Source organism: Phocoena sinus, chromosome 5 (assembly GCF_008692025.1).
Source record: "Phocoena sinus isolate mPhoSin1 chromosome 5, mPhoSin1.pri, whole genome shotgun sequence".
Lineage (NCBI taxonomy): Eukaryota > Metazoa > Chordata > Mammalia > Artiodactyla > Phocoenidae > Phocoena > Phocoena sinus.
In genome coordinates this window covers 26222451-26243220 of record NC_045767.1, presented here as the reverse complement: position 1 = coordinate 26243220, position 20770 = coordinate 26222451, and positions in this window count along the sequence as shown.

Sequence of the window (20770 nt, the reverse complement as noted above, 5' to 3'; positions counted from 1 at the left end):
ACGCGCTGAAGAAATCAGTAGGAACGAGAATCGTAGAGCAAGCAGTAGTACGAAGAAGCAGATCTGAGAGGCTGGCCCCTCGAGCATCGGTACTCCAGGACGCCGGGTCCTCGGGCTTTCCACTCTCTGCCACTCGAGAGCTTGCACCTTTTAAAACAGAAAAATGGGCGTTGTTTTTATTTACTTTTTTGTAAAGTAATTTTCCTTCTGTTGGAGGTTTGGGGTGATCCTTTGTCTGCACTGTGTACAATAATCGTTTCACTCTGATTCATCACTTGCAGCTGGGTGGCCTGTGTGCTGAGGAGCATCCCCTCCTGCGACGCGTTGCCCTAAGGATGCTGATAAAAAGTCTTTTTGTTTAAAAAAAAAGAAAGAAAGAAAGAAAGAAATCCGCTTGCCAATGCAGGTGACACGGGTTCGAGCCCTGGTCGGGGAAGAAGTTGCCGCGGAGCAACTAAGCCCGTGTGCCACAACTACTGAACCTGTGTTATAGAGCCCGCGAGCCACAACTACTGAAGCCCTTGTGCCTAGAACCCATGCTCTGCAACAAGAGAAGCCACCGCAATCAGAAGCCTGCGCACCGCAAGGAAGAGTAGCCCCCACTCGCGGCAACAGAGAAAGCCCGCAGACAGCAACGAAGACCCAATGCAGCCAAAAATAAATAAATTTATTTATTTATTTTTTTGCGGTACGCGGGCCTCTCACTGTTGTCGCCTCTCCCGTTGCGGAGCACAGGCTCCGGGCGCGCAGGCTCAGCGGCCATGGCTCACGGGCTCAGCCGCTCCGCGGCATGTGGGATCTTCCCGGACCGGGGCACGAACCCGCATCCCCTGCATCGGCAGGCAGACTCTCAACCACTGCGCCACCAGGGAAGCCCATAAATTAATTTTTTTTAAAAAAGAAATATTTGTAAACACCTACCAAATACAAAGCCTTCAAGAAATTTAACCCATAGGAAAGCTCAGGTGTATACACTTTGTGTCAGAAGTTAAGGTCTCATACAGACAGGGAGAGATCACTTCTTGCTGGGCAAATCTGAGATTTTGTGGTTGAGTTGGCATTTGAGCTAGGGTAGGTGGGTAGGATTTAAACATAAAATACGATGATGCTGAGGAACACAAGAAGGCATTCTAGGAAACAACATGAGTAAAAGCATAGAGATAAGTTGTTTAGGTAATAATAGCATGCTGTTTGAAATTCCTCTTATAAAACATCTTTGAGTTTTAAAATTCAACAGATCATTGTGAAACCTAAACTTGACCTTTTCACATTTCTGTCTCCCACTTTCCTTTGTAAGAAATTACATGTGTGTGTCAATCAGAATTCTGTGAGCTGCATCACAGGTGTTCTACATGCATTGAGCAGTAGAGTGAGATGAGATGGATAGGCCTTTCCTCCTAACTTTAAAATATAGTCATGCTGGGTCTTCTGCTAAACAGTGAAGTGCAGGAGGAAAGGCCCAAAGTGTGAGGGTCATCAACTACAGAATTCCACAAGGTCTGACGATCACCAAGGCTACGAGTCACTGGCCAGCCCAGTGCCCACCAGGCCTGGTAAACCAAGAAGTGATGTTAAGGAAGTGGAAACTGGCTGATTTGTATGAATTTGTTTAATCTGTTCTCAACCAATAACATGATTTACATCAGGTGATGTGTTTATGACACATGGATTCAGAAAGGCAGTCATTTGGTTATGAACTCATTGTTTCCTTTTCAGAAAAATTGACCTCACCCATTAGCCCTTTTATGTAGTCTTCCTAAAGCTTACCACTATCTCCATAATGCCTCCTCAACTGTTCACAAATGTTATTTCACAAGTACCGATGCTTCTCAAATGTCAGGTTTGCAGGGGTTTTATTGCCACATTTCAGGTTGATTAATGTAAGAACAAATAAATAAGGGCTTAAACTGTTGATGCCTCATGGACAGGTAGGGCTGAAGATGGCTGCCAGTAGATAAAATAGTTGGCGATAGAACAAGGTTATATTTATAATAAAGACACAGGTCTTAGGTCCTAAGTAGTAACTCCTTTACATCTATCCATTTATACAACTTGCAGTCTTCTCCCCTCTTGCAGTTGTCAGGCACCTGACATATATCAAACAATTAATACAAATAGGGTTGATGTTTGGGCAAATTGGACAAGAGAAAGATTTTAAAATTTAATTCTAGGGGTCAGTGGTAAAAGGCAGAGTTTTCATGAACATGAATTCCCTAGAATTTCTTCAGCTCTGTCAGTGTCAGCAGTACTTCCATGTATTGATTCAGGGAATGTTTATTGAGGGCTTACTCTGTAACAGTCACTGTGCTAGAAGGTAAAGATCCAATGTGACAAAAGAGAGAGTCCCTGCATCGCAGAATTACAGAAAAGGAAACTAAAAGAACAATAAAACTGATGAGGAAACTTCAGAGGACAGAGAAGTAGCAAACCTAGGCTTTGAGTCTCAGGGCTGTCTCCTTGGAAGAAGTACCATATAGGCTGAGACATAGATGAGCAGGTGTTAGTGGGTTGATGGACAAGAGGGTCGCAGAGGTGTGAAGACATAGCTCTTTCAGGAAAGCTACAGCTGGAAAGTCAGGATTGGGGTCCCTGCGTAACGTCACGTAATATAAATTACGTTACTCTCTAATACTCTCTCAATGTGCCCTCTACTTTTCCTACATAATACTTAACATGACGTGCAACTCTATATTTATATAATTTTTAAAAATGTCTATCATTCCTCTGCTTGTTTTGTTACCCCACTTTTGGGCACATGGTAAGGCACTCATTTGTTGAATCAACAAGCAGCTGAGAGGTGAGGGAGGGAATAGCAGAAAAGATGCTAGAGAGACAGCCAGGAGACAAATTAAGCAGGGCTTTCTTGACCGTATTAAGGAGTCCTGAACCTTCATTCTAAGAGAAGTAAGAGATAAAGAGCTTTGAGCTACTCTTTGCATTTCAGAAAGATCACTTTGACTGCAATGTAAAAAAACAGATTGGAAAAGAGCCAGGACTCAGTCTGTCAGTTACCTGAGCCAGCTGAAATTATATCACTGGGAGTGGACTTAAAAGAGAGTTAGGATGAGAAATTGAAGAGGTTTGGTGATGGTTAGATAAGGAAGGGGAGAACAATGGAGTTCTCCAAAATGACTCATAGGTTTCTGCATGGGACAGCTAAGTGAATCATGAAGTAAAGCAGTGTTTTGTTTTTGTTTTCGGTGACGGAGAAATGAGATTCAGTTGTGAGCATATTAAGTTTAAAATGCCTGTAACGTCATCTAAGAGATGTTCAGGAGGGAGTTGGATGGATATCGGTCTCTGAAGCTCATGAGAGAAATTTTGGCTGGGGTTAGAGATTTGTGAGCCATCAGAAGATAAAAACATGAAAGTTGTCCTTTGCTGATGCAGCTGAAAGGATTCTTGCAAGTCCTGCTTCCATAGACACTCTCTTAAGGGTCCTCTTCTAGGCTGACTCCAGCCAGTCCACACACAGAGAAATAAATCACAGAAGAAGATTTATAACTTTGGGAAAAATCACATGGTCTTTTTCAGGCACTGTAGAGGCCATTATGACGGCAGAGCCAACAAAGTGGCAGCTGGGCTCTATAGGTCTCTACATCGCAGTTCAAAGTTCATCCTTTCATCTCCTTGCTAAGTAGTGATCCTGTGTCACTAGTTTTCTTTGAGCCTCTTTGAGTAAGAGACACATACATCAGGAAATCTGTCGGGGCATTGTTATCCTACAATGCCACGCTGAATTAATCATGTCATTCTATTTACACATGTAATTCCCTTTGACCAGAAATTGAAATTGCTTTTCTTATTTGCTACTTCTCAGCGTGGACCTCTCATTTCATAACTGCTGTGACCTGTGTAGCGAAAGACTCTATGTGCCTTGGATGTGTTTTGTTTGATTTGTTTTGTTACACCGACAATGTTTAAAAGAGCAGTTTAACTTGTAGGTGTTGTACTTAGGTACAATACAAGTACCATGAAGTAGCATGAAGTTCTTTCATCCTACCTATCTCTGGCATTTATTTTAAATGCACACCTTCTGCAGATATTTGGTTTGTGACCCTTACCCTAAAGTGTTAAGATCAACAACGAAAGCACATACGTAATACAAAAGTAGGCTAGCAAAGGAAAAGATGAGCTAACGTGTGATGGGCATGGGAAGGAGGAATAGTTTATCAAAACCGCCCTATATTTTACAGAACAAAAATGAATTTGCCATTTTTCCAGGTAGACCTGGCAGAGGAAAGTACACAATAAAAGGCATAACATGAATGAATGAAGCATTTTCAAGGATGTATAGGTAGTAAGGTGTTAATGGTATAAAATGTTTGCAGGCAATAAAGAAGCACCCTGAATGCCATGGTAAGGGTTTTGGGATTTCCTTAGACAGAAGGGAGTGAGGAAAGTATTTGATGCCACAGAAGAAAATGATCATTCCTTTTAAAAAGAGCTCCTTGGCAGCATTATAGATCATGGATTTGAAGGAAGTAAAGCCAGAACTATTAGGTCATTTTCCATGGCATTCATGTCGACACAAATTCGGAATCTACGCTACTAGTGAAACCTTGATCTCTGAAATCATTTACTATAACTGCCTGCTCTTTAAGTCTCCCAGTAAACACACCCTCGTTATTTTTTAGGACTAGTAGCCCCTTAATCTTTCTTCCTTGTCCAAGCCTATTCTCCCTTCTTGGCTTCACTCCTATCCTTATTCAGCCTGCAATGTGGGGATCAACGTTTTTGTCTGCGCTCTCACCAACACTTCTGATTCCTTTCGCCCCTCGACCTGAGCCCAAACTTTATCTTCCAATCCTCTTACTCACTCTTAGTTAACTTCCTCTCTCTGTGGTTTCTAGTTTCCCACAGCTGGAAGCTAGAAAAATCTGTCTAGAGGCCTGTTAAAAATTTTAGAACCTCAACCCAGGCCCAGAGAAACAATCTCCAATGAAAACTGGCTTTTAAAGTAATATTCTAGTTGATTCTTTTCATCTGGTAAGTTTAGAAAACAATGCATAGATAAGTCCATAATTCCCCAATAGCAACTCCTCTGAGTTTATTCCAGAGCCTTAAAGGTGCAGCTCAGCTCTTCTCCCTAATTTGCCTAAATTTAATGCCGAAAGAATGAAACAACTTAATTATTCTTTATTCTCTTGCAAGGATTCTTTACCCTTCCTGTCCCTCTTATTTCACAGCTTAACCCATCTGTTATAAACTGAACGTTTGTGTTCCTACCACCATGTCCCATCCCCCAATCCATATGTTGATGCCCTAACTACCAATGTGACTGTATTTGGAGACATGACCTTTATAAATGTAATTAAGGTTAAATGAGGTCATAAGGCCGAGGCCCTGATCTGTTAAAATTAATGTTTTCCTAAGAAGAGACATCAGAGAGGGGTCTCTGAACCTCTGAGAGACTCCCCTCACCCCGACCCTGGCTTCTGTCTCTTTCCAAAGAAAGGCCAAGTGAGCACACAGCAAGATGGCAGCTGCCTACAAGCCTGAAAAAGAGCTCTTACCAGAACCTGACCATACTGGCACCCTGATCTCAGACTTCCAGCCTCCAGAACTGTGAGAAAGTAAATTTCTGTTGTCTAAGGCCTCCAGTCTTTGCTACTCTGTTATGGCAACCTGAGCAGTCTCATAGACCGTCCTTTCCTTATTTATGACCCAGGCCCCTCTTATCTCCTCTGAGACAAGCATCTATTTAATTCCTACTAAGTGCACAGCAAGATAAATTTGGTTCTTGTCCTCATGAAGCTGAGCCTGGGTGGAGAGGATAAGATATTACAAGGTTAACTCTTCCTTTTAGTACTTCTCTTTCTCTCTCTCTCTTTCCTATATTTAATCTCTCTCCCTCCATCTGTCTTCCTTCTCCTCTCTCTCTCTCTCACTCCTCCATGCACAACTCCCTCTTTTTTGGTAGTACTCCCTTCTCCTTGATCCTTGGGCCCTCTCTCTCTCTCTCTTTGAACTCATTCTCAAAAAAAAAGAAAAAGAATCTCTCCCTCTTTTTAACCTCTCAAGTTACTTGTCGATTCCCTTCTTTCTACAATATTCAGGATACTAAAAGAATTAGTGATCCTATCTTAATATAATCATGTATTTATATTGTAATTTTGCAAATATTTTCAGTAAAATAAACATTTATCTGAGCTGCACACACACAGAGAAAGAATAGTCTTCAAAATACATTCACCTTCCTCACTGGCTGTGTCATAAAGAAAGATCTTATACTCTTATTGTTTTTGTCTTGTTTTATAACCTATTGAAATGTTGACCTCTCCCCACTTGGGCTCATTTCCCTCAGTTCTGATCACTACTCTCCACTCCCTACCAGATAAAGTCTCAAGTCGGACTCCAATTGGCACCTTCCACCATTTCTATCTCAAACCAAGGAATTCACTGTCATCTTTCATACTGTCTGCTTTCCTTTGACCTGACATGCTTTTCCCACCTCTGTTTCCACATGAAAAAGAAACTCTTGCTAACCTATAAGACCAAGCTGACAAATCACCCTTTTGGAGAAGCCTTACTTGGCCTTTCCATGGCTTATCTCCTCTTGGGTTCCCAAAACACTGGAAATAATTGTAATGACATGTTTATAGGTTTAGTAGACAGGCAGTCCCCTGGTTTTTATATTCCTAGTTCCAGGTACTTATTTAATATTTACTAAATATCTAATGAATGAATAAATTAAAACAAGCTACCTTTTCAGTTCTATCTTGTACCATATAATCCTGTGTTCCATTCAAATCAAACTAGCATTAACATTTGTTTCTTAATACTTTCCCAAATTCATCCCGGAACATACTGACACCCTCCCCCACCCTGAGACTTGCTTGCCTCACTGCAAAGGCAGCACCTTCTTTACCCATTAAATGAAACTTAAAATGAATATTTTTGCTGTGACAGATAATGCTGTTTTACTGAACCTAAGTCACCAGTGCTGGATTTAAAGGTAGAGATGGTAGAAAGATGTAAAATCAGAATTAAAATGTTTCTACATTTCAACTTCAACACTACTGTTGAACAACAACAATTTTTTTGAACAATTAGTGTAGCACCAAACACTATTATAACTGTTTTTCATGTGTCACTAATTTCATCTTCAAAAAAACTCTACGAAGTAGAAATTATTATCATTTTACAGATCAGGAAATTAAGAGACAGATAGATGGTCAATAACTTGTGTAGTAAAATGATCTAGGCTCTAGAAAACTAAGATTTGGATCCAGACATCCTAATTCTAGAACCTGAGTTTTTGACCAGGAAGATTTATTCCATCACCATTTGCTCAGTCTGTATAATCAAATTTCATACATAATCAAACTGCCCTCAAGCAATATAAAATGTTAATTTAATGAGATGTCATCTGATAACTGTAAGACAGGACTGTCTTATTCACTTAAAGATCAGTATTATGGCGAATATGAAATCCATTGAAATATAGTATCTTATCTGATGATTGCTGGGATAGAGAACATAAAAATTATTTTTTGCCACATTACTTATAGGTGAAGTAATTCTGCAAGATGTTTACAGAGCATGATGGAGGAAAAATATAGATGTTTTCCTGAAATGAGTTGTTTTGCACAAAGAAGTGGCTACAAACCAACAAATTACCAATTAATAGAGTCTGATTGCCATGGAGTCTGTCCTACCATGTGTTCTGTAATGACTCAATTATCCTCCCACTTTTCTTTACTTGAACTACAGTAAGTCCCCTACATACGAACCTTCAAGGTGCAAACTTTCAAAGATGGGAACGTGAGTTCACATGTCCAATCACGTAAGTTAGTTCACCTGTCTGGCATACATTGTCACGACCGTGCATCCTCTACAAGTGGTTGTACTTTTGTGTACTTTACAGTACTGCATAGAGTACAGTAGTACAGTATCTTTATTTTGAGCCCAGGATGTCCGGAAGCAAGCATAAAAGCAGCGGTGATGTATTTGGTACTGCTAAGAAGTGCCAAGCAACAACAACAGAAACAAAAGTGAAGGTAATTGAGAGGGTAGAATGAGGTGAAAAAGAGGTAGATGTCACTCGTTCATATAACATGAATCATTCAACCATCAGCATAGTTCTAAAGAACAAGGACAAGATCATGGAACATGTGAAGTCTGCTGTGCCAATGATGTCGACCGTAAAACTGAAGAAGCATGGAAAAGTGATGAAGGAGATGGAGAAACTTCTCAGCGTGTGGATGCAAGATCAGCATCAGCGTCAAGTTCCGCTCAACTTAACGCTGATTCAAGAGAAAGGTAAAAGCCTTTACGAAGACTTGAAGTAGAAACACGTTGAAGAATCAGAGGGCGCATCTTTTAATGCCAGCCATGGCTGGTTTCATCAGATCAAGGCCAGAGCCAACCTTCACAATGTAAAAGTAAGTGGTGAGGCAGTGAGTACAAATAAGGTAGCTGCCTGGGAATTTCCTGAAATGCATTGAGAAATTATTGATGCAGGTGCATATTTACCCTAGCAGGGTTTTAATGTGGAAGAGACAGGATTGTACTGGAAGAGGATGGCAGACTGAAGTTATATCAGTAAAGAGGAAAAGTTGATGCCAGGCTATAAAGCAACAAATGATAGGCTAACTCTGTTGTTTTGTGGCAATGCTTCCAGCGATATGAAGCTGAAGCCTCTCTTAGTTTATCATCCAGAGAACCCAAGAGCCCTTATAAATGTAACCAACAGCTCTTCCTGTTGTGTGGAAGAGTAACCCCAAAGCCTGGGTTACACAGGCCATTTTCCAGGACTGGTTTTTCCACCACTTTATCCCTGAGATAGAGAAATACTGCTTAGAGAAGGATGTCCCATTCAACATTCCTTTGCTGCTCGACAGTGCTCCGGGCCACCCTCCATTCATGGACAACTTTCATCCCAACGTCAAAGTACTGCATGTGCCACCAAATACCAATGTCACTCATCCAACCTATGGACCAGGGAGTTATAGTGATTTTCAAGAAATATTATTTATGTCACACTTTTCATCAGGCAGTAAAGGTGAGTGACGAATCTTGAACAACCTTGTGACAATTTTGGAAGCACTATAACACCTACAAGGCCATAAAAAACATTGACTTTGCTTGGCGTGAAGTTACGGCCATCGTCATGAATAGGGTTTGGAAGAACTTTTGCCCGCAGTTTGTTCACGATTTTCATGGATTTGAGAAGGTGGTTGAGGAGTCCAAAGAGGTCTTCAGCAACTTAATGAGCCTCAGTGAGAAGCTGAAGCTAGACCTGCAAGAAGACGACTTCACTGAACTTCTTGCTGTGCAACACGAGGAGCTGACTAATGAAGACCTGATGGAATTGGAGGCCCAGAGACAGGATGAAGAGAGACAAGAGGAAGAAGAAGTAACTGAAGAAGTGAAGAGATTCATGACACAGGAAATGACAAGGGGATTTTCTTTATTTGAGGAGACACTGTTAGTTTTTGAGGCACAGGACCTGAAGGTAGAACCATACACGAAGGTTGCAGCAGCCGTTCAGAACGCAATCCAGTGCTACCGTGTCATCTATGATGAGAAAAAAAAGCTACTACCCAGACATCACTGGATCGTTTTTCCAAGAGGGTAGATAGAATTGAATCCAGCAAGGGACCAGAACCTGTGCCATCAACGTCAGGTGTGAGTGAAATTGCAGCTTGCCCTCCGTCTCCTACTGCTGACGATCCTTCAGCTCTACCATCTCCCACCTCCTCTCCCCCCTCCAGTCAGTAACTCTTCTTGCCTGTTCACTCGATGCCAGCCCCTGTATGCCAGCTGTTGTACTGTCCTACTGTACTTTTCAAGGTACTGTGCTGTAAGGTTAAACATGTTCTCTTTATTTTTCGTGTTTGTTTTTTATGTATTATTTGTGTGAAAAATATTATAAACCTATTACAGTACAGTACTATATAGCCGATTGTGTTAGTTGGGTACCTAGGCTAACTTTGTTGGACTTACAAACAAATTGGACTTATGAACGTGCTGTTGGAACAGAACTCATTTGTTTGTAGGGGACTTACTGTACTGCAAAACTTTCCTTCCTATAGCATCCTGTGCTGTTATTTGGGCTTCATTTGATGAGAACACACCTCTGAACACAACAGAAATATGGGCACTAGGATAAAAGGTTGTCTTCCAAAAGCTACAGAATGTACTCAAATTAATTTTAATTTCTCATAGAGAATTCTAGGATGCCAAAGAATACATACCAGTTGGAGAAATTCTGGCCTAAATGAAAAACAGGCCATTTCCAGGAACACATACCCTGTTCATGAGATCTTACCATCACAGAGGCTACAGTAGAAGATGAGCAGAAATAAGGAAACAAGGGTCAAAGAAAGTGAAATCTCCTTAAAGACTAGAACACAGCTTAATAATTTGCTCATGTGTTTATCTTCCTGACTCAGGCCTTGCTCTTACCCCTAAAAGACTCAAGGGAATGGAAAGATAGAAAACCTATTGAAAGGGCACAACACAAAGGCTTTTAAAGCCTTCTGAATCACAGCCAAAGCTCCATCCTCCTAGCAGACTAGTGTTTGTGTTTTTACTCTTCAGAGGTGAAGGAGAAGGAGTGTTAGATCCCCCCTAAGTTACTAGAGTTTAGAGTGCTGGTCTAAAGGTGAGTGAGTTAGGAAACAGACAATGTGGGGGGCGGTTAAGAGTCCTGGGCTTCAATTTGGGAGGCATGGAAACAGGCATTAACTCCTGGTGTTGACTGGAGGCAAATTATTTCATTTCTTTGTTCATCATTTTCCTTTTCTTTCAAACTTGGCAGTTGGGCTAGACCAGAGGTCTCTGTTGTCTAGTTCAGATTTGAGGTCTTATGATTCTGTGAGATGGCTGCAGAACATGATGGAGGAAATCACAGTCAGGATTTCACTGGACGTCCCTGGTGGTGCAGTGGTTAAGAATCCGCCTGCCAATGCAGGGGACACGGGTTCGAGCCCTGGTCCAGGAAGATCCCACATGCTGCAGAGCAACTAAGCCCGTGCACCACAACTACTGAGCCTGTGCTCTAGAGCCCGCATACCACAACTACTGAGCCCGTGAGCCACAACTACTGAAGCCCACGTGCCTAGAGCTCCACAACAAGAGAAGCCACCACAGTGAGAAGCCCACTCACCGCAACAAAGAGTAGCCCCCACTCGCCACAACTAGAGAAAGTCCGCAGGCAGCAATGAAGACCCAACGCAGCCAAAAATAAATAAATAAAATAAATAAATTTATTTTTAAAAAAAAAGGTTTCATCGACTCAAGCCACAATGCTACCCTAATGTCTGAGTTGTAGGATATCATTGAGGTATTTTAATAAGTAACCTTCTGCCCTCTTGGGTACAGTTTAAGACATACCCTCTGGTCTGCTGTACTCAGTGGGATATACATTGTGTTCCAGTTTAAGTTTTTGGAAGGTGGGTGGAATCTTTTCTTCTTGGGAGCAAGCTGTTCCACTTTGACTTCTAAAGGGCTTCATGGAAATGAATGTTAAGTTTAAATCAGGAAAAGCAATTTTAACACCACACCCTAAAAAAAAATCATCTTTCAGGGAGGTAATGTTTCATCACGTTAGTCAAAAAGCAAATCTTATTAAGATAATAACTTGTCATCTGTGTGTTTAGTCCTTATTTCACAATATAAGGGTAAAAATGCTACAGTGTGTGTGTGTGTGTGTCCGTGTGTGTGTGCATTTAATGCAGTTGTCAGTGACAACTAAAAGTAGGCATTTTGACCCAGGAAATGTCAGAATCATCAATCCCAAGTTATTGTCATTCAAGATGCTCATCTGAAGTTCTACAAACCTGCCTGATGATTAGGGAACTTTGGGGAACTTTGTGAAGCAGATCATTCCTGGCTTTGTCTCCTAGGGCAGTTTTCCCCAACTTCTCATGCTCTGTAGAATCACCTGGGGAACATTTAAAGCTACAGATATCCAGGCCACGTGATAAAATCTCTAGGGCTTGGCCTGGGTGTGAGTATTTTTTTGTACTTATTTCTGAAATATAATTGATATATAACATTATATTAGTTTCAGGTGTACAATCTAATGATTCGGTATTTGTATATACTGTGACTTGATAACCACAATAGGTCTAGTTAACAACCATCACCATGCATGGTTAACAAATGATGTTTTTCTTGTGAGGAGAACTTGTAAGATCTACTCTCTCAGCAGCTTTCAAACATACAGTAGAGTACTAGTAACTATAGACACCATGCTCTATGTTACATTCCCATGACTTATTTTATAACTGGAAGTTTGTACCTTTTGACCTGCTTCACCTATTTCGCCTCACCCCCTACCCTCACCTCTGACCTCAGGCAACCACCAATCTGTTCTTTATATCTATGAGCTCTTTTGTGTTTGTTTGTCATTTAGATTCCACATATAAGTGAGATCATACGGCATTTGCCTTTCTCTGTCTGACTTATTTCAAGGGCATGAGTATTTTTTAAAGCTCCCCAGTGATTTCAATGTGTAGCCAAGGTTGGGGTGATTAGAGAATGATCCCAGAAATCAAGGGTCAAAATACTGACCAAGAATCAGTATTTTTAGCAATAGCTTATAGGTAGTTCTTATGAACACAAAGTTTGGAAGTTATTAAATTTGATATACAAGGATATATTTCAAGTTATTTAAAGAAATAACTATCCACATTTGACTAACTTCAAAATATATAGTTCGTAATATATATAATATAAAGTTTCTCTTATTTGGGATAAGAGATGTTTTCAGAACCCATGTGGGGTTTAATTGACATTATGTTCCGGATCCTGACCCCATATCACACCTGTCTTCTGGTTCACTCTCACTCTGGTGCACCTAATTAATATTCTAAGCAATGATTCTGTTACATCAGAGCTTCCCAACTGGCAGTTGTTCTTGAAAATGCAGTGAGCCACACCCTAGACCTTTTGAGTGGGAATCTCTGAAGGTGGTGTTCAAAAATTTGCATTTCTAACCATTCAGAAATTTGTATTTCTAAGCCTCCTGGGTGGTACCCGGGTACGGCAAAAGTTACAGACTACGAGAGCCAGAGAAGACAATGAATGGTGTGAGCACAGGAGGCAGATACTAATATCCTGCTCTCATTTCCTCCAGTCAGGGCACCTTTCATAGAGGCAAACTAAGCCACTCTGCGGTAATACTAAAGGAAGCTTTTGAAAGTGTTTGGCTTGTGGACCGTGAGCATTGTACATATGAAAGGTAAATATGACTCACAAGTCAATGAAATCGCACCTTGTTACTCCACAAACATACTTAACTCTGTGTAGACATTTAAGTGGGAACATGGCCTAAAATTAGGGAAAGTAGGGTTATCAATACACACGCACTTTGTAGCTCCTTGTTCTTGCGAGGTTTCTGTGTAGCGCAGACTTGAGATAATAAATTCATTTTCTAGAAAAAAAATCTTAAAATTTTGATTATCATCATCCGGTTGTATATTGAGGTATTTTCTTATGTTCACCAAAGATGCCCACCCCCCCAAAAAAAAAACCCTCAGAAATAAGTGACCTAAGTTAAATACTTTTATAAAATACCCACTTGTTTAACATGTCTACCCCCCTAGAATGTGGGGCAGTGCAGGAACCGTATATTCTGTCTTGTTTGCCATTGTGTAACTAGCCCTTGGCGCTCTACCTAGTGTATACGTGATTAAAATATTTGATTATTTGAAGAGCAAATGAAGGCTATATATATCACTTGTTGAAAATTCTCCAAATAAGACAACTTTATAAAAAATTTTCACTTAAACTTATAACTAGAATGGTGTGGAAAACAATAACAGCAGCAGCAGTGACAATCTAGTAACTTTAAACTTGGAAATACAAAGTAAACTCACAGATCTCCTTATGGTATATATTCTGGATAGGAAGTACAGACATTCTAATTATCTATTTTAGATGTGAAAAGTGATGATTCTTAACTCCCTCAGCAAACATCTCAAAGCCCAAATTAGGAGTTGGACTAGTTGCTATTTTTAGCTTTATATTAGCTATGTAATTAATATTAGTTTTTTTGTTTTTGTTTTTTGCGGTACGTGGGCCTCTCACTGTCGTGGCCTCTCCTGTTGCGGAGCACAGACTCCGGACGCGCAGGCTCAGCGGCCATGGCTCACGGGCCCAGCTGTTCCGCAGCATGTGGGATCTTCCCGGACCGGGGCACGAACACGTGTCCCGTGCATCGGCAGGCGGACTCTCAACCACTGCGCCACCAGGGAAGCCCAATATTAGTTTTTTAATATAGCTATCTATCTATGTAGAGATCTATGTTTATATATCTACAGATATAGTTGGTTCTCAGGCTAGCAAAATATATATCTGGAACAGGAGGGAAGGACGCAGGGCACAACCTTTGAAAGAATGACATAGTCCGAGGACCTGACATAAACTGACGAGAACCAAATGGATCCAAGATGGCAGACAAGTTGACTTTTTCCACTAGACCTTGAGCCTCAGTATATGCTCAGGTCAGCAAGCTAAATGACACACCCACAGGCGCCATGACAGTTCCAAGACCGACCACAAGGATCAAAAAGGGGGTGGGGGCCCAATTTTCTGGAAATCCCCACCCCTTCCTGAAATAGCTGGAATACCCCTCCCACTCATTAGCCTATGAAATTACCCACTCCTCTAAAAAGTGACAACCCCATACGCTGGGGCCTTTTCTCACCTTCTGAGATGGCCCACACTCTGTCTGTGAAGTGTGTTTCTTTCTAAATAAATCCACTTCTTTCCTATCATTTTTGTCTCTCACTAAATTCTGTCTGCAATGAGACATCAAGAACCTGAGCTTCATTCAGTCCCAAAACCAAGTGTGTGATCTCAGTTGGAAGACTGTGGGTGTTGGCCGGGTTTGAGTCCCGCCTGCATGGGTGCAAGTCCCAATCTGAGGTGCACGTTTTCATATCTATATATAGGGCCTATATGGGAAGTGAAAAGATTATTTAAAGAAGTCCATGGGGTTGCATGATTTAAATTTGACAATTTCCAAGTTTTATACTTAATTTGTTTTTGCTAATTTATTTCTTTGCTGGTATTATTTAGAAATTGATGACAAGTTAATGAAATTTCATATAGGTTAGCATAGTAATAATAGTATTTCACATGAGATAATAGCAGTGGCTGGTAGACTGGCCCAATTCTAGTTCCTGACTATCATTTAATAGCTGTACGTATGACTTTGTATGGGTCAAGGTCCAGTCAGGACAGAGAACACCAGTAGCTTGACTGTTACTTCGGTGTAAATTGTTATTTAAGTTAAACGAAGTAGAAGTCTAGATTTCTCAGAGGTTGCAAGTGTTGGAAGTGGCCCTCATCTCTTAATACTAGGGGAAAAAGAGATGAAGTTATTGATATTTGGAACCATAGGGCATGGGACCCAGACCTCCGAGGAGAAGAGCTTAATGAAGCTGGTTCTGCAACGGTTGGACAATTGGGGCTTCCTTGGTGGCGCAGTGGTTGAGGGTCCGCCTGCCGATGCAGGGTACACGGGTTCGTGCCCTGGCCCGGGAAGATCCCCCATGCCGCGGAGCGGCTGGGCCCGTAAGCCATGGCCGCTAAGCCTGCATGTCTGGAGCCTGTGCTCCGCAACGGGAGAGGCCACAACAGTGAGAGGCCCGCGTACCGCAAAAAAAAAAAAAAAAAAAAGAGTTGGACAATTGCAGACTGGATTTTCATGCAGGTAGAGAAAGGACTTCTGCTGGAGTGAGAAACTTTCAGGGCTAATACCCATAGCACACACATGCAGACAAGAAGCCTAGAGGAATCCCACATGAAACAGGAAAGAGCATGTACCTTCCCCCTCCTCTCCCTCCTCCCCACTTCCAGTCGCCCTCACACGCCCCCTCTTGGCAGAGACTAACATAGACACAGCTGGAGAAGCAGAAACATGGCTTCTCAGCCTGAGAATCACAAATCACAGGGGAGAAAGGCCAAGAGATAAGTTAATAACTGATGCAAGAAGCATAGTGATAAGTGTTGCATGGTAGATAAGAGGAGACTGGTAGGTTGCCCTAATTTAGTTCCGGACCTCATCACTTAATAGCTATGTGATCTTTGGTTACTTATACTTGATAAAATTAATTTGCCCTAGATATAAAATAGGAAGAGTGTTAACATCTTGGAGTTTTGTGAGAAGTGAATTCAATAATGAGGTAAACTGCTTATCATACAGGCACAGATGAGTGTGTGACAAATGTGAGCTATTATAAATTTTATTTGCATTATATAGCAAGATAGTACCTCGATATATTTTGAGTAAAAACTGCTGACTTACATAACAGATCAGTGGTTTTCAACTTATGAGTCTTCAGTACCTGGGAAGGCTTGGATTTATAGTAACATTCCTGGAAATTAATATGCATATTTCAAGCAATAAGATTCTGAAAGTATAACTACAGTCATTCATTAATTCGTAATCTTCCCATTATGTGCTGTGTCCCTGTCATTGTAGAATTTACAGTTTAGCAGAAGATAGAGACAACTGAACAATTACAATAAAGTAGTATAAAGGCCAGGATAGGGAAAGGATAGGGATATAACAGAAGGGCAACCAACCTCAACAAGGGCTCATAGGATATTTTCCAAGGAAGAGAAGCTTGAGACCCGAGTAGCCTAGCCAGGCAAAGTTTGCAGAGAACACAGGCACTCCACATACTTTATAAAATTAAAAATAAAGAATTTATAAGCAAAAGGTTTTGCACCACTAGTGACAATGGAAAATCTAACATTCAAGGAACATATTAAGATCTTCAGATTGTACAGTGAGAATGTTTAATCCTATTTCTTGAAAGGTTTAAGACAATGTCATATAATTTTTTCAATCCTTCTAGAGAATTCAGTGGAGTGCTGAGTAGATAACGCTCAATATATATTTGTTGGAAAGTACAGGTCTATAGTTTTGTACTGTTATGGCTCAGGGTCTGTCTGGTGAGATTGGTATCCATCATACACTGGGGTTATCAGCTGACCGCCCTGACATTTTAGAACAGAGATTACAAAGTGGGGAAGGAAGTGAATTGTGTTCTATTAATCCATTTAATAATAATCCAGTTTATATATCATATATACATAATTTCAGAATTATATATATATATATATATAATGAATAGCTCTGAACTCTAACACACAACAGTAGTGGGGTGATGTTTCCAAGGCTGTTGCATCACATTTTTTTCCCTCTTGGTCCCTGGTTTTGATTGTACATCCATGTGTTATAGAGATCAAAGAATTATTGCTGCGAACATCTTGGTGGAGTTATTGTTTCAGTGTGAAATGTCTCTAGACGTTCCTGACTTCTTTTTATCGTTGAATAACAACTTGACTACACAAGACAATTTTTTGTATTCAGTTTTCATATATGACGCTATTTGTTGTACAATATCATTGGCCAGAAAACCTAGATGTCTTAGTTCAATTGCAGATCTGCCTTTACTGATCTCTTATTCTCTGAGCTAATAAGTCATACCTTGCGTTAGACCATTATTTCTTTATAAAATACATGTGATATTTATCACCAGCCTACCTCCAAGAATTCTACAAATGATTAGTGAGACAATAATTTCAAAGCTGTCTGGTGTTCTCTGGGGAAAATACATTGCATGAAATTAGCATTAAATAGAAGAGTGCATCGATATACAAATGAGAAATAATGATAATCCTTTACCTTTTATATACTCTTAAACCTTATTAAGAAGTCAACAGACTATTTTTATAATGTTCTCTATCAAGAGGGAAAAAATGATGAAATAGAAATGTGTCTACATATGTGTGTATATATGTTTTGAGCAGAAACTAGCTTGGGGGAGAATAATTGGAAAACACAGAGATTCTTGACGCCTTAATTTCTGTAGAGACAGTACACACATGCAAAGTGGGACTGATCAGAGGATACACAGAATAACCATAAATTGTTCAGTAACCAAATGAGGAAAAAGACTCAAAGGGAAAGTTATTTTTCCAAAGTCACACAAATAGAGAGATGGCCAAGAGAGGATAATTTGCTCCCCTTCCACATTAAGTCAGTAAATAACAAACATGTGTCAAGCATCCTTTTTGGGGAATGTAGGAGTAAGGTACAGTTCCTCAGGGATATACAGGTTAGTATGGTTTCCAGCTCTTCATACATTTATATTGTATTAAGAGAAGCAATTTGAACAAAGGCATGAATGAACTGGGGGTCCTTGTGATAAAAATACGTCATTTTGAGACATCCAGAGTGATGTGTTTTATATATTTATATACATATTATATATATTATGTATATAATATATAATATTCCTATATAAATTGGAAAGTTAACTCTTTTGGGAGAACAAAGTAGGGAAATGCAACAGGTTAAAGGTGAACAAAATCTGTTGTGAAGAATTTTTGCACTAAGAATAAATATTCATCAAATTAATACAAGCATAGTACACCAAGATACCATAACAGTTACACTTTCAAAAAACCTGACCATCTTTCACTATTCTATATTTGTCTGCTTTTACAATGTACTAAGTTAAAGATAGGAGTAGCTCTGCATCTAGAGGGCACACTCACCTATACTAATATATCCCTTTCTTTGTGGACTAAATTTCCCTTTTCACAGGTATAGTTAAAATTAAGCCTAGTCATTTTGTTAGATAAACTAGTTACTGCTACTTCCGGGTAATTTCCATAAAGTACTGGTAAGACATAATTCGATACCTAAAGTTCTAAATGACTTAGTGGTCTAATTGCTTATCTTAGTGCTTAAGACATCTACAGGGGAGAGCAAAGCCTTTAAACCATTAGGGCTGTGTCAACTACCTTAGTCACTTATTTTGTAATGTTTTAATGGTTGCGATCTCTATTACAGGCCAAATCCACGGTCAGATTTGCAATCCTGATCTATGTAATCTGTATTGCTTCTAAAAACCTAGGCACTTATTCTATATTACGAAGCTTCTCTCACAGGAATGTATGTTTAAATATGAAAGTAGTAGGCAGAATGAAAAATATATGTTCTATTATGATACAGTTAAATAGGCTATTCTTCTATAAGCTCACTTTCTAAATACTCTGTGTCAATAGTAAGACTACGTTTACTACCAGATAATAATCATAAAATCATAATTAAAAAACCTACCATTTCCAACAAGTGTTCTTCAACCTATTATTTATTTAAATTGACTGAAACTCAAGTATCCAATAGCATTTATCAACTGCCTATTATGTTCTAAGCAGTAGGACAAATGTATTTAATAATTGTGAATCTCGCTTCAAAGATATATTTTCCAAAAAAATTATATTGACTCATAGGTTTGAGGCTAATATTATTAAAAATTGATTTGATTTGAAAGTGGCTATACATATACAAACTGATTTTAAAAATACTTTCAAATGTAACTACCTAAAAACACAGCTGTCCTTCAGCTATGCTTTGGGATGCCCTTCAACTCTGTTTCTATCTCTCAAAGTAGATTTGAAAGTTCCCATTTGGAACTGTTTTTAGAGCAGGTTAACAAGCCACAGTAAACATGTAAGTGTCAAACAGTAATCAGTATCGAGGCTGCAAAGAACAAAAGAGCTTTATGTGGGGTCTTAAGTATTGCACTGTGAGAAACACAAATTTGGCTAAAATTGAGAGTGTTCAGGAGAAGAGAAAAAGTCAGGGTCTTATACAGACAAAAGCCACACGATTAAGGTTGTCTGGCAAGAATTGTGATCGACTCTGACCACGAGTCAGGAAATATTTCTCCTTAAGGAATCATGAGTAATTTTAGGACAAGGATCTGAAAGTATCTCGAGTTTCTGGCAGATGTTCTGGATGCCTTCATGAGGAAAATAAGTGGTCAAAAAGATTCTGAGATGTGCGTAAGTCACCCTTTCTCAGTGGCCTCCCGACTCCATTTTAAGAGAACTCTCCTAGCAATACCAACTTCATTTTGATTTTCCCTTTACATAAGATGTTTCTTAGTAGTCATGTTTTTTTTTTTTACCAAAATATGACTTTACCATCTTGACTTGATCAGTTCACCAAGTTTGCTTGGCTCAGAATAGCATTTATTTCCAACAAGCAAATTCATTCACAAAAGACAAAGATTTCTCATCATTGAAAATGCTCCTGAGAATTGTGCCACAGGCCTTGATGGCAACTTTTCAAGATTAGTTCTAGCTTTCCTTGACTAATGGCTACTGTAGACAGTTTCCCAAGGTAAGGGCTTGGTAGGAAATGATTTATTTGGATGTCTAAGTTCTGGTATTTTTGTTTAAACAATCTGTTTCATTAATTTATGTTACTTGATTAGGCATTGTGAGTTAATGATTTTCTCTGCTATTTACGGTTATTCACAGATCCTATAAATTAACACAGCTCTTATTGCCACTTCACCCAAGCTTTGAAGGGATCATTTGAAACTCAATAATGAAGCATTAAAGGATTTTCAGGTATTTTTATTAATTAATGAAAACCAAGGCTAACAAATGTCTCCTGTCTATGTCTTAATGATCTTGTGTGATATTACAGACACTAATGGTTTCCTTTGCAAGAGTTAGTTAATGGTCTTATGCCTTTATTAACAGAATCCCTCTCTTCTATGAAATGACCAGAAAGTGGGTGTGAAGAAAGGTGGAATACTTTAAGGAAATACTTAAGGGGAGGGGACTAAAAGAGAAAAGAGGACGCAAGAAAGAATTTCTTATTGTTTTAAGAATGCATGCTTCTCATTAACTTTATGTACACTCATGAATGCTTGCATGGTGCAGGAAAAATATTTCAGGAACAAACTTTAATACTATTAATGGGAGCTGATTCTGC